The sequence below is a fragment of the Mandrillus leucophaeus genome, unplaced genomic scaffold, assembly GCF_000951045.1.
Source record: "Mandrillus leucophaeus isolate KB7577 unplaced genomic scaffold, Mleu.le_1.0 Scaffold338, whole genome shotgun sequence".
Lineage (NCBI taxonomy): Eukaryota > Metazoa > Chordata > Mammalia > Primates > Cercopithecidae > Mandrillus > Mandrillus leucophaeus.
The window spans coordinates 1,638,687-1,651,651 of NW_012103565.1; positions in this window are offsets into that span (position 1 = coordinate 1,638,687).

The window sequence follows — 12,965 nt, forward strand, 5'->3', positions numbered from 1 at the left end:
AATTTTTCTATGCAAAAACGAGTTAATATCTTATTTTTGCACAATTGAAAGAATAATATACATAACTCATGCACTTTGCTTTTCATGTTTAATCTTGAAAGTAGTTAAATTTAGCAGCACTAAATTTATCTTGGCCCTCTGAAAAGGTTTTTAACTTCAAACCTGTTTCCCATGGGGTGAGGCAAATATGCTGCAGTTGATTGCAGGACACAGCTGGTGGAGAGGAAAGGCGCCTCTTGCCAGTTTTGGGGCAAGGAGCAGCAGATTGGTACCGCTCTGATCTTCCCTCTTCCCCAAAACTACGGTAGAAGATGCTGTGGTGTATAGCGCGAATCCCCAGGTACACCATCATCTTACTAACAGCTACAGAAGCACCCCATTATTCCTACAGAAGCACTACATTATTCCTACAGGATGGGATCCAAAACCCCCAGTGAAGGCCTAAAACTGCAGATAGTACCAAACCCTCTATATACTGTTTTTTCCTTTGCATGTATATCTATGATGAAGTTTAATTTGTAAATTAGGCCCAGTAAGAGATTAACAACAACAATAATAAAATAGAAGAATTTTCACAATATGCCAGCATCACTACTCTTGCAGCTATTAAGTGGCTCATGAGGAGTGACTTCTGCAGTGACTCATAAGTGACTTCTGCAGTGTGGATCCGCTGGGCGAAGGGAGAATTCAGGTCCTTTGCAGGATGAAGCTGGATGGTGCAAGAATTCACACCACTCAGAACACTGCACAATTTAAAACTTATGAATTGTTTGTTTCTGGAATTTTCCATGTAATATTTTTGGACCAAGGTCGACCGGGGGTAACTGACACCTTGGAAAGTGAAACTTCGAATAGGGGGAGCTACTGTACATGAGAAATGTTACTCATTATTCCCTTGCTCAGACATACATACCTGTTCCATTTTTCTCTGATCCTTTCCAGCCCTTGGCTATATGAATGTGTATTTTTGTGGTTGTTGTCACAATTTAGACTATTTTGTCTGCTCTTCTCACTTAACATTGTCAGAAGCATGTGCCCCTTCATATTGAGAGCTATCATTCTTAATGGAGGCATGATATTTAACACTGCTGGTGTACCAGGATTAGTTATCCATTCCCTAGTGTGCAGTATTTAGGTTATTTCAAGCTGTTATTATAAATAATGCTACAATGTGTATTGTATATGGGCCATGTATACAGAATTTTGACACAGTGACTGATGTACATACACAAACAGATGCTTTGTATCTAAAGAAAAAAATTTAGATGCAGGAAATTATTTTTAGCAGAATACCATGTAGGTAAATTTAAAAGGCATAAAGAACAACATGATGTATTTTGCAAGGATTCATGTGTATTTAAAACCATGTCAAGCACATAAAGAAATGGGTGTCTTTACATACATGTGGCCAACAAACATGAAAAAAAGTTCAGCATCACTGATCATTAGAGAAATGCAAATCAAAACCACAATTATATACCATCTCATGGCAGTCAGAATGGTGGTTATTAAAAAGTCAAGAAACAACAGATGCTGGCAAGACTGGGGAGAAATAGGAACGCTTTTACACTGTTGGTGGGAATGTAAATTAGTTCAACCATTGTGGAAGACAGTGTGGTAATGCCTCAAAGATATAGAGCTGGAAATACCATTTGACCCAGCGATCCCATTACTGGGTACATACTTAAAGGAATAGAAATCATTTTATTATAAAGATACATGCATGTATATGTTTATTGCAGCACTATTCACAATAGCAAAGACATGGAATCAACCCAAATGCCCATCAATGATAGACTGGATAAAGAAAATGTACGTATACACCACGAATACAATGCAGCCATAAAAAGGAATGAGATCATGTCCTTTGCAGAGACATGGATGAAGCTGGAAGCCATTATCCTCAGCAAACAAATGCAGACACAGAAAACCAAACACCGCATGTTCTCACTTATAAGTGGGAGCTGAACAATGAGAACACATGGACACAGGGAGGGGAACATCACACACTGGGGCCTGTAGGGGGAGGGTGTTGGGGGAGGAGATCATTAGGGAAAAGAGCTAATGCGTGCTGAGCTTAATGCTTAGGTGATAGGGTGATAGGTGAAGCAAACCGCCATGGCACACGTTTACCTATGTAACAAACTTACACATACTGCACATCTGCCCTGGGACTTAAATAAAATAATAAAAAACAAACAAAAAATGGGTGTCTTTAATATGGAGAGGAATGGGAGAAAGGAATAGGTAAGGAATGAGGGGCAGGAGAAATTAAATGAGAGGGCCAGGCTCATACAGGTAATGGTCACTATACTCTGTGAATGAGAAAACAATGAACTCTGCCCTCTCTGTAAATAATTTCCTTTATCATTAAAAAAAATTATGTAAGTACCTTTTTGAAAAGGGTACCATTACTGATAGACTGACTCCAGATCCCTATTGTCTTCAAAGTAAAGTCTAAGGTGCTAAACTTTGAACACATGGCCCTTGAGATCCGGTCCTGGCTGGAATCCCCAGCTACAGTTCCCACTACCTACGTCGCTCTCCATCCAGTCCACAGTGTGGCCACAAGGAACTGCCTGTGGTTCTCTCCTCTGTCACATCTAGCACTTGGTATTGTGTCCCCAATGCTGAGGCCATTCTGTTCTCTACAAGCCTCGTTCCTTCCTTTGTCCCTTACCCTTTACCACTGCCAGGACAACTTTCACTGATCCATCAGGTCTCACTAAGTGCCTTCTCTTCCTGCCTCCTAATACCCTCCCCAAGAATAAGTGAGATGCCTCCAATTTCACCAGCTAGAGGAACCAGTCAGTTCCTTGAGGGAAGAATAGCATCTAGTAATTCACCACTATATTGTCAAAAAATAACAATGGCTTCACTGTGTACTAACTATGCTGAGCACTGGACTGAGCAGTTAATGCAAATGACGTCTTTCAGCCCTCCAACAGCATTAAGGGTAAGTATTATTCAGTCACCCACATTTTACAGAGGAAGAATGTAGAGTCGCGAGAGATCAAGTACCTGCCTATGATGATATGACTAGCAAGTGGCTGAGCAGGAATTCCAACCCGGGCCTTAAGATTCCAGAGATTGAGCTCTTCACCTTCCTTCCCTCCCTGGTGTCCCCATGCCTGGGACAAAGTAATATGGAAACATAGCGTGTGTTCAGCAAATATTTTTTGAGTAAATATTTATGCAGATAGCTAGGCAGTCGTGGCTTGTGGTATTCCCAATTTTATAAATCAAAACAAATTGATTATATCCAGTTGATCATAAAATAGTCTGTGAATTACTTGCAGTGCTAGTCTGTACTAGTTAGTCTAACAAGAGACAAGCAGGTTGTTCTTCAAACAATAAAAAGGGAGCAGCAACTTTAACACCTCTGAGTAGAAAATTTGCGACTCTTCTAAATGCTGGAAACAATAGATGTTTGGTTTTTAGTAAAAAGAGAAAAAAGAAAAACTGGGTGGAGCACAGGAGAAGAAGTCAGTGCCAAATAACCTTTAGGAATGCTTAGTGGTAATTAGAGCAGACATTGTATCAAAGGTAGTGGAATAATATTTTCTCCTCTATATTATTAGAAACCTGTAAGATTGCTTCTTTCAAAACAAAATTAAAATTAAAATCCATGTTTATCACCATTTTTCTCAGGAGAAATGGTTGTTCTCTTTTACCAAATTTTCCTGCCATCAAATGCTCATCGAGTGGCAATAGAGAAAGCACCACAGTCCTCAAGCATCAGATTGGGAGAAGAGTTCGCTGTCAAGTGCATCAACTATGTAGAAAGGGGACCAGGGAGTATGAGTAGCACTGAATCATTTTTTCTGGGAAGAATATTCCCTTTCTGTTCTCTCGTAACCAACCCAACCTAAAATTGAACTGTAGTTGGCAGTGTGACAAAAAGGCACACACAAACCTGTGAGCTCTGCCCATTATAGGATAAGAATGACTGAAGCTATTGAGGAAGGAAAAAGGGCAGCCCCTGACACCCAGAAGCTGGCCTGGCTCTCATAGGCAGACCCTGTGATTCTCCTATTAGACATGAACCATCTCACAGAAAACCAGCCTCTGAAAACCAGGCTACTTTGAGACTATGATTAAATAAGACCAAGCAAGGCCAATTCATAATTTTGTCTAAGCACAGACAAAAGCAAGTCACTGTACCACCCACGAAATACCAAACACCCTATCTCTTGGCCAAAATGAGTGCTCACTATAATTTCCCCTTCCTATAAGAGTAAGTGAGATCCCCCATTACAGAATTACTCCGCTTTCTAACAGCATCCAATCTAGAGGGAATCCCTGCTGCCTTTGACTCTGCGTCAAATCACCCAATCAAAGCCCAGATCCTATAAGGTCCTTTCTAACACCCTCTTACTGAAACACCCGTGATTCCCGTGACGTGTGTTCTCCCTCGCTGCAACAAGTAATGAACCAAATGTGTTCAACTACAAGTGACTTCCTGGCTTCCTTGGCTGAAGAGTATTGATGCTATGTTTACACATTTCCATATGCGTATATGTGTGTATAGAGTTATAAGTGTTACATTTATTTATATAAAATCAAGGTAACTAGAAATTCAGGCAATTCAAACTCCAAAGTATACTTTTCTGGCTGAAGTATCTGTAGAGACAGACTACCAGAATTAAATCAGATAATCAGATAATTACATATTTTGCTGCCTGGCACCCTAGTAACCATCATACAATTCATATAATTTTAATAACTTGATGTCCTAGTTATTCTCACCTAATTTGCTTTTATATATGCTATTAATATTTTCTACAATGCAGTGTGTTTGAGATTTTTTTCAAGCTATGCATTTTTTAACATGATAATAAATGGAGAAATCAAAATGTTGGTTACTTTAAAAAAATTGTTTTTCGAAGCAGGATATAAACTTTTATAGAAAATATGATCACAGGTAAAAAGAATAATAAGAATAAAAGGGTGATTACTAAAGTCTAACCATAGTTGCACTTGAATCATTTCAACTGTGATATATTTTCTAACATTTTTAATATTCTTAATTTGATGGTGGAAATACTGTTAATTTCTGGTTTCATTTTACCCTGTTCTTCCTCTTAGGTGCCTAAACAATGACATCCTGATTCGCTTTTGGTAAATCTTAATTACTTTTACCAACAGTCTCTACAATTAAGAGGCTTAAGGAGACACGCATTACTAAAATCAAAGCTGTTCATATCTGCTGCTTTCTCACTGTAAGTAAAATACTCTTCAAATAGTAATAAGATATTTTATTAATTCATGCTAATAAAACATCTGTAAAACAGGAAATGCAAGTACTAAATATGGTTTGTTGCTTGCCAAAGATTAACAAATTTTTCTGGTAATGTGAGCATTTCACCCAATGTTTTGCTTAAGAGCAAAAACAGGTAATATTGACTGAGTATTTAAAGAGAAAGTGTTGTAACTTCTACAGAATAATGTCAATTTCATGTTGACTTTTGCAATTATGTTAATCCTGAAAGAGCAACATTTCTGAAACTTAGTCTTCTTCATTTGTTCACTACATATCTCTAATTATTTGAGAATGTAATTCAATTAATAAACAGATTATTCTTTAAAAGTCCTTATAATTTCTCTATTTTTAGCATAAACATGCAGCACATTTAAAAAAATATCTTTATCAAAACCTTTAGGCAGAGTAAATGAGTCTTTTGTATTTCTTATTAAGATTATACTAGAGGTGAAGATTATAACAAAGCAAGCATCCTTTTTCTGGATTTGGAAAGAAACCAGAGATTTAAAAAGGATTTAATATTGAGTTAAAATGTAAAGGATTGCTCTGTACTTATAGACTACAATATTCGTTCTGTAGGATTAATTTTGAGTTAAAATGTAAAAGGATTGCTCTGTACTTAAGGACTACAATATTCGTTCTGTAGTAATTTCCATAGCAATGGCAGTAATTGATTAAATTGTAACTAAATTGACAAAAAAGTGGCAAGCCTATAATGAAACAGACTCCTTGTCACCTGCTTGTGGATGGGCACTCTCCAGACATTGCTATCTAATTAAAATGTGGATTAAGATTTAGAAAATTAAGAAGTATGAACAAGCTATGGCGTAACATTTGTGGTTTCAGAGTTAAACACTGAGTTAAAAGGAGCTTTATTGCTGAATTGATGTTCAAATTGCTCAGACCGTAAGTATAGACTGGGACAAAGAAGGTATAAATTTGGGGATAGAAGAAAAAAATACTTCTTTGTTTTTTACATTATCTGAACAGTAGAGGTTAGGACAATGATTAAAAGGAGTGGCCAAATCTTTAGACATCCCTTGCTGAGCTTTTGAGCATTTTTTGTTTGTTTGCTTGCTATTTTATGATGTCAGTGTATTTGAAGTTGCCTCCGTTTCTTATTTCTAACATCAGATGTGTCTTCTCTGAGCAAACATCCAAATGACATTACTGTGGTAACCATGTACAACTCAGAAGTGATTTTCTACCATTTTTTCCAGGAATGATTTATTTAATAATAAACTCTTGAAAAACAGAAGCTACTTCACGTATGCTTCATATAGCAATGTCCAGATCAAGCTATCATTTTTAGAGTCAGTACACAAAGGCATTGTTGACTTCATTAGGTGCAAATAGCAGCCTGTCTTTCTGGGTATGCTGGACATTTTCAGGCAGGAAATAATGAGATGGCCCAAGTACATAACACTCCTGCCTCAGCAGCAGAGCCAACTCCACAGTTTAGTTTATTCACTAAATGTGGTAACTCCAGCAGGGGCGGGGGCACCTCTGGGCCCATTGCACTGATCCTGTTACTTTTCTTCCTTAGTTTTATGTTGTAAACCAACTATCCCCGAGATTTATTTTCTGATCTTTTTTTACTATTTCATTTTCCATGTTGGATAAATAAGTTCAGCAGAAGCACATGTTTTGATGATTTTGCCTAGATTTGCTATATTAAGACTATAAATTGTAAAGAGACTCCTTTTTTTATTTTATTTTATTTTTAAACTTTCAATGCACTCTTCTGGGATGAATTCCTAGAAGTCAGTAGAAGCTGTTGCTCTAATATCTTGTAGAGCCAGATGGGAATGGGCCCTATAAGGAGGAAATGTAAAAAGAATAGCTACTTCAAATGAGAGTTAGAAGTTTTTCATAAAAGACAGGACATAACGTAAGAATGCACTAGAATCTCCTGTAAATTTGTATTTGATGCTTGGCCAGTCTCTTTTTCTCTCTCTCTCATGATCTGGACCAATCTGAATTAGCTCATCAATATTTATTGATACCTACTTTGTGCCAGACACTGTTCTAGTTGCTTGAATTACATCCATAAATAAAACATATTAAAATACCTACCCTCCTGGAGTTTATATCTAGTAGAGGGAGACAGACAAACAATACACGTAATAAATACATTCTGCAATGTGATAGAAGGTGGCTGGTGCTGTGGAGGAAAGAAATATAGCAGAAAAAGGAGGTCTGTGAGAAAAAAGAGGAGGGTCGCTGTTTTAAATAAAGTCACAGTGGACTTCATAAAGAAGCTAACATTTGAGCAAAGACTTGAAGGAAGAAAAGGAGTTAGGTGTGTGAATACCAGAGTGAAGAGTGTTCCAGGCAGAGGGAACAGCCAGTGGAAAGGCATTGCAGCTGCAGCCTGCATGGCACGTTCAAGGACAGCAAAGGAGGCTGTGAACTGAACAAGAGGGAAAGAGCAGTAAGAGGTAAGGCTGGAGAAGTGAGGACCTCACGTGCCATTGGCAAGGATGAAATGGGCTCCACCAATGGGCTGGCCAAGGGGTGGTAAGAAAGCATATGTGTGTATAGGAGAACAACTTCAATCATTATGCAGCCAAGGGCCAAATCTAGAACAACTTCAGTTGCAATAAAAAACCCGAAAGAAGCCTAGGGTTTCTCAAAATGTTTTTACTGTAATCCACAGTCAGAAATACATTTTTAGGATGACTTTGCAGTCACACAAAAGATACACACATTATTAAAACAAAGGTTTCATAAACCTACACACGTTGTGCCCAATGTATGGTAATATCTTTGGTACTATTCTAATCTATTAGGTTTCTTTTCTTTATTCAACCCTAATAAAATCTATTAAATTGATTTTATAACCTAGTAATGACACTTCAAAACGCATTGCTATAGGCAATGTGATCATTTTGGCTATACGCTAACTGGATAACATAATCACATCATTGTCAACCCTGAGCACACTTTGGCTAAAAATCACATTGGGGCTAATTACTTTAAACAGAGAACCACCATTAGCTCATTAATCAAAATACAATGTATATATAAGATATTCTGCTTTCCTGACAGCTGTCATTATGTAAAAATATTGTGTGGGCTGGGTTACCATGAGGAAATGTAAAACATGTGAAATTCGGGTACATCATTTCTGACAGGCAGCCAATATTTATGGTAGTTGGCTGAAGAGATTTTACTTCAAATAAACAAATGTTTAATGTTTCCATAAACACATAGACATGACCCTAATTAGTAAATTTATTAATAGATTTTGGTTCATTATCTCCACACCAATCTTTAGATATATTTATTTTTAGAAAACAGTGAAAACTTTACAGCCGTGTCTCAAAATATTTTGAGAGTTTCTTAAAATGTTTGAAAGCAGCATGATTTTACGAGTGTATAAGCATTGGTACTTTTCCAAACTGTTAAATTGCCCTTTCAAAACTCAAAATTCATTTTCAACTAGATTCTGGTTTTAGATATTTTTTTCTGCTGCAGAAAGTTCTTAGATTTACCATAAGATGGGTTCAAGTTTTTTAATACAGTCATGTACTACGTGATGACATTTCATCAACAACAAACTGCATATATGACAGCAGTCCTGAAGAATATAATATTGTATTTCTACTGGACCTTTTCTATGTTTGATATGTTTAGATACACAAAGACCATTGTGTTTCAATTGCCTACAGTATTCAGTACAGTAACATGCTGTTCAGATTTGTAGCCTAAGAGCAATAGGCTACAGCATACAGCCTAGGTATGTAGTAGGCTACACTATTTGGGTTTGTGTAAGTACACTCTATGATAATCACGCAACGATAAAATCACCTAATGATGCATTTCTCAGAATGTGTCCCTGTTGTTAAGTAACACGTTACTGTAGATCCATAAGAGAAACCTTAAAAGCATACTGTCTTAAGTATAAGAAAGTTCCAGAGTGATACGTAAACTGTGGTATGATTTACATAAAGAATATGAACACTTAAAAATGGTGCATATTGTATATGGAATTTATGTAGATATCCCATGACATAAACATGTATATGATATATATGTGTATATGAGATATGTTCATTATATATATTTCTGTGAATATACATATATATTATTTTTAAACTTGCCAGGAAAAAAAATGTCCCTGACTTCAGAATAGTCATTACTCTTTGGAAGGGAAAACAGCCAATGGTACAAAGGCATCATTCACCTCTATCTATAATATTTCAAATTTTAAAAGAAAATATTTAAAGCAAATGTGACAAAATTTATCTCTACTTTCTGTATGTTTCAAGAAGAGCTTACTTCCTGATAGTCAGTACTGTAGATAGTCATTTATTTTCAAACAGAGACCAGATATAAAACACAACACCATGTCTTTAACTTGTAAAGAAGATAAGCTGGGAATACATGTTTTTAAAAATAGTTATATGGTGTGGACACAGTTTTCAGCAAAGAAAGCCCGAGTTCCTGTTTTCACTTAGGGTTGTGATAAAGGGAACAGACTTGAGTGGCAGACAGAGATTTAGATTAGATATTAGAAATAACTTCATATCTCTGCAAGACACTTAAGACTGCCTGGGGATTTTGAGAACAAGAACTTTGCTGAAACAGCTTAGGCCCTATCCTACTTGGAACTAGAAGAGATTATCAGTGTCCTAGTGGTCCTTTAAAATTTGAGATTCTGTCTGCCATTTCTATAGGCATGAAGATCTTAACTGATCTACTCAGACTCTACAGCAAGGCAGAAAGAAGGAAGTGGAAGAGAACTAAAACAAACAAACAAAAAAACTTGGTCCTCAGCCATCAAGAGCCTGTTCTAACATTAGAAGCTAATGGAACTCTAACAGGACAGTGGCAATGAAGGCCCTGGGGAGGGGAGGAAGGCAAAGAGGGCACCACTTCACTTGTACTCCAGTTATTTCTATCCATCAATCAGTAAGCTTGTAGAGGAGCTTTCATCTTCCATATGTGCAAGATGCTCTGTAGAATGCATGTAAGAAAGAAAAACATCATTGCTTATTCTTAAACAGCTTATAATCAAATTTGAAAAGATCCACACATTAAATACTGAAAAAAACAACCTGTAACACAACAATTGGTGGCACAGTTGTGAAAGCAAGAAAAGGTAAGGACAATCAGTATGGGTTAGACTCATCATGAATGAGAAGGCATTTATAAAGAGCCCCATAGGTTGAATGGAACTTTAACAGTCATGGGAAAGTTGGTTGAGAGGGCATTTCAGATATAGGCTAAAACCTATAAAACACAGGCTAAAACCTGAGGGAGGAGTACTTCTGAATATCAGAGCATGTTGTTAAATGGAAGTTTCTGGCTATAGTGCAGATGTTTTAGAGAATACAGGAGGTGATGAAGTGAAATAGCTGAATAATTGGGGGTCACAGATTGCTTTTTATTTATTTGTTTTTAAATTTTTAATTTTGGGGGGTACATAGGTGTATATATTTATGGGGTACATGAGAAATTTTGATACAGGCATTCTATGTGTAATAATTGCATCAAGGTGAATGGAATACCTATCACCTCAAGCATTTATCCTTTGTGCTACAAACAATCCAATCATCCTTTTTCAGTTGTTTTTAAATGTATGATTAAATCATTATTGACTACAGTCATGCTGTTGTGCTGTCAAATACTAGGTTTTGTTCATTCTTTCCAACTATTTTTTTTTTTTACCCATTAACCATCACCACTCCCCGCCACCTCCACCACTACTCTTCACAGCCTCTAGTAGCCATCCTTCTACTCTCTATCTCCATGAATTCAGTGATTTTAATTTTTACCTCCCCCAAATAAGTGAGAATATGCAAAGTTTGTCTTTCTGTGTCTGGCTTATTTCACTTAACATAATGACCTCTGGTTCCATCCATGTTGTTGCAAATGACAGGATCTCATTCTTTTTTATGGTTGAATAATGCTCCAATGTGTGCATGTACCACGTTTTCTTTATCTATTCATCTGTCTATGGACACTTAGGTTGCTTCCAAATCCTGGCTATTGTGAATTGTGTTGCAATAAATATGGGAGTGCAGATATCTCTTTGATATACTGATTTCCTTTCTTTTGGGTTTATACTCAGCAGTGAGATTGCTGGATCATATGGCAGCTTTATTTATAGTTTTTTTGAGGAACCTCCAAACTGTTCTCCATAGTGGTTGTACTAATTTACATTCCCACCAACAATGTGTGAGTGTTCCCTTTTCTCCATATCCTCGCCAGCATTTGTTATTGCCTGTGTTTTGGATATAAGCCACTTTAACTGGGGTGAGATGATATCTCATTGTAGTTTTGATTTGCATTTCTCTAATGATCATGATTTTGAGCACCTTTTCATATGCCTATCTGCCATTTGCATGTCTTCTTTTGAGAAATGTCTATTCAGATCTTTTGTCTATTTTTAAAATGGGTTATTAGATTTTTTTTCCTATAAAGTTGTCTGAGTGCCTTACATTTCCTGGTTATGAATTCCTTGTCAGTTGGGTAGTTTGCAAATATTTCTATGGTTTTTCTCTTCATTTTGTTGATTGTTTTCTTTGCTGTGCAGAAGCTTTTTAACTTGATGTGATCTACAAAATACTTTAAAAATCAGCCAGAGAATTCTAAATTTGAGGACGGCAAAAAGAAACAAGTGTCTGTTCTTAAGTAGGTCAAGGATATATTGAAAATGACATTTCAAAGTCTTCTTTAGCCGCAACTTTCACAATTATTTCATATGGATTCTGCATAAAATAAAATTCATCTTGCTATTTATGCTTTTTCATATTAAAATGTAGGGTGTTTTGTTAACTGGCTACTTGATTATTTTATAACACACTTAAGAAGCCTAAATATAATCAGATAAACTCAACATCAGTAGGACAACTGATGCTGAACCTTAACTTGGAGCTTTAAACTCTTTCCCAAATGGTTTGTCCTTTAGATTTTCACTGCATCTGAGCGCTGTGAGCTAGTTATTTCTCAGAAAACACCAATAACAGTAATAACACCTAATATGGCAAAAATAAAAAATTCTGACGTCTTAACTATAGACTCTTAACAGTTTTATTTCAGATTCCCAATACAGTGTTTATATAATGCTCATGTGCCATAGAGAAGAGGTGCTGGAAATGAGTGTGCAGCCTCAGTGTACCAGGACAGCAGGTCAAGCACAGAACTGAAGCCTTGGGCTCTGTCCTATCTCTAGGTCTAGTCTATTGTTTCTTAGTCATTTCCCCATTGTAGGTTTACCTAAAAAGAGGGGATTAAGCTGAATAAACTAAAAGAAAACCACAACATTTTTCAGCTCAAACTTTATAAAACTACATTTGTTCATGTTTTGGGAGTTCCAGCATGAGCCTAGCTTGACATTGTAGGGCATAACAGGGCCTATTTGTCAGGTGGGTAGGAAAAGTCTAGTTGCATAATTCTCCCAAGAATTCTCTTGGGAGAATAACCCACTAAAAGAGTTGAGCTCACACCCTTGGGTCAACCACAGTGCTCTAGCACTGGAAAAAGAGGACAACATTGAGTTATATTGTTTACTACTCAGAGCTTCTTCTGGCCCAGTCCCTGGGATTAGTAGTTAAATTCTAGGAACATTTCAGAGACATTGGAGTACAAATTACTCATAAGACCACTTAAATTAATTAAGTAGTTTCACCTATGAGGAATCAAAATACCTGACTCAAGCTTGTGTATGCAATAAGAACATTTATCTGCCTCA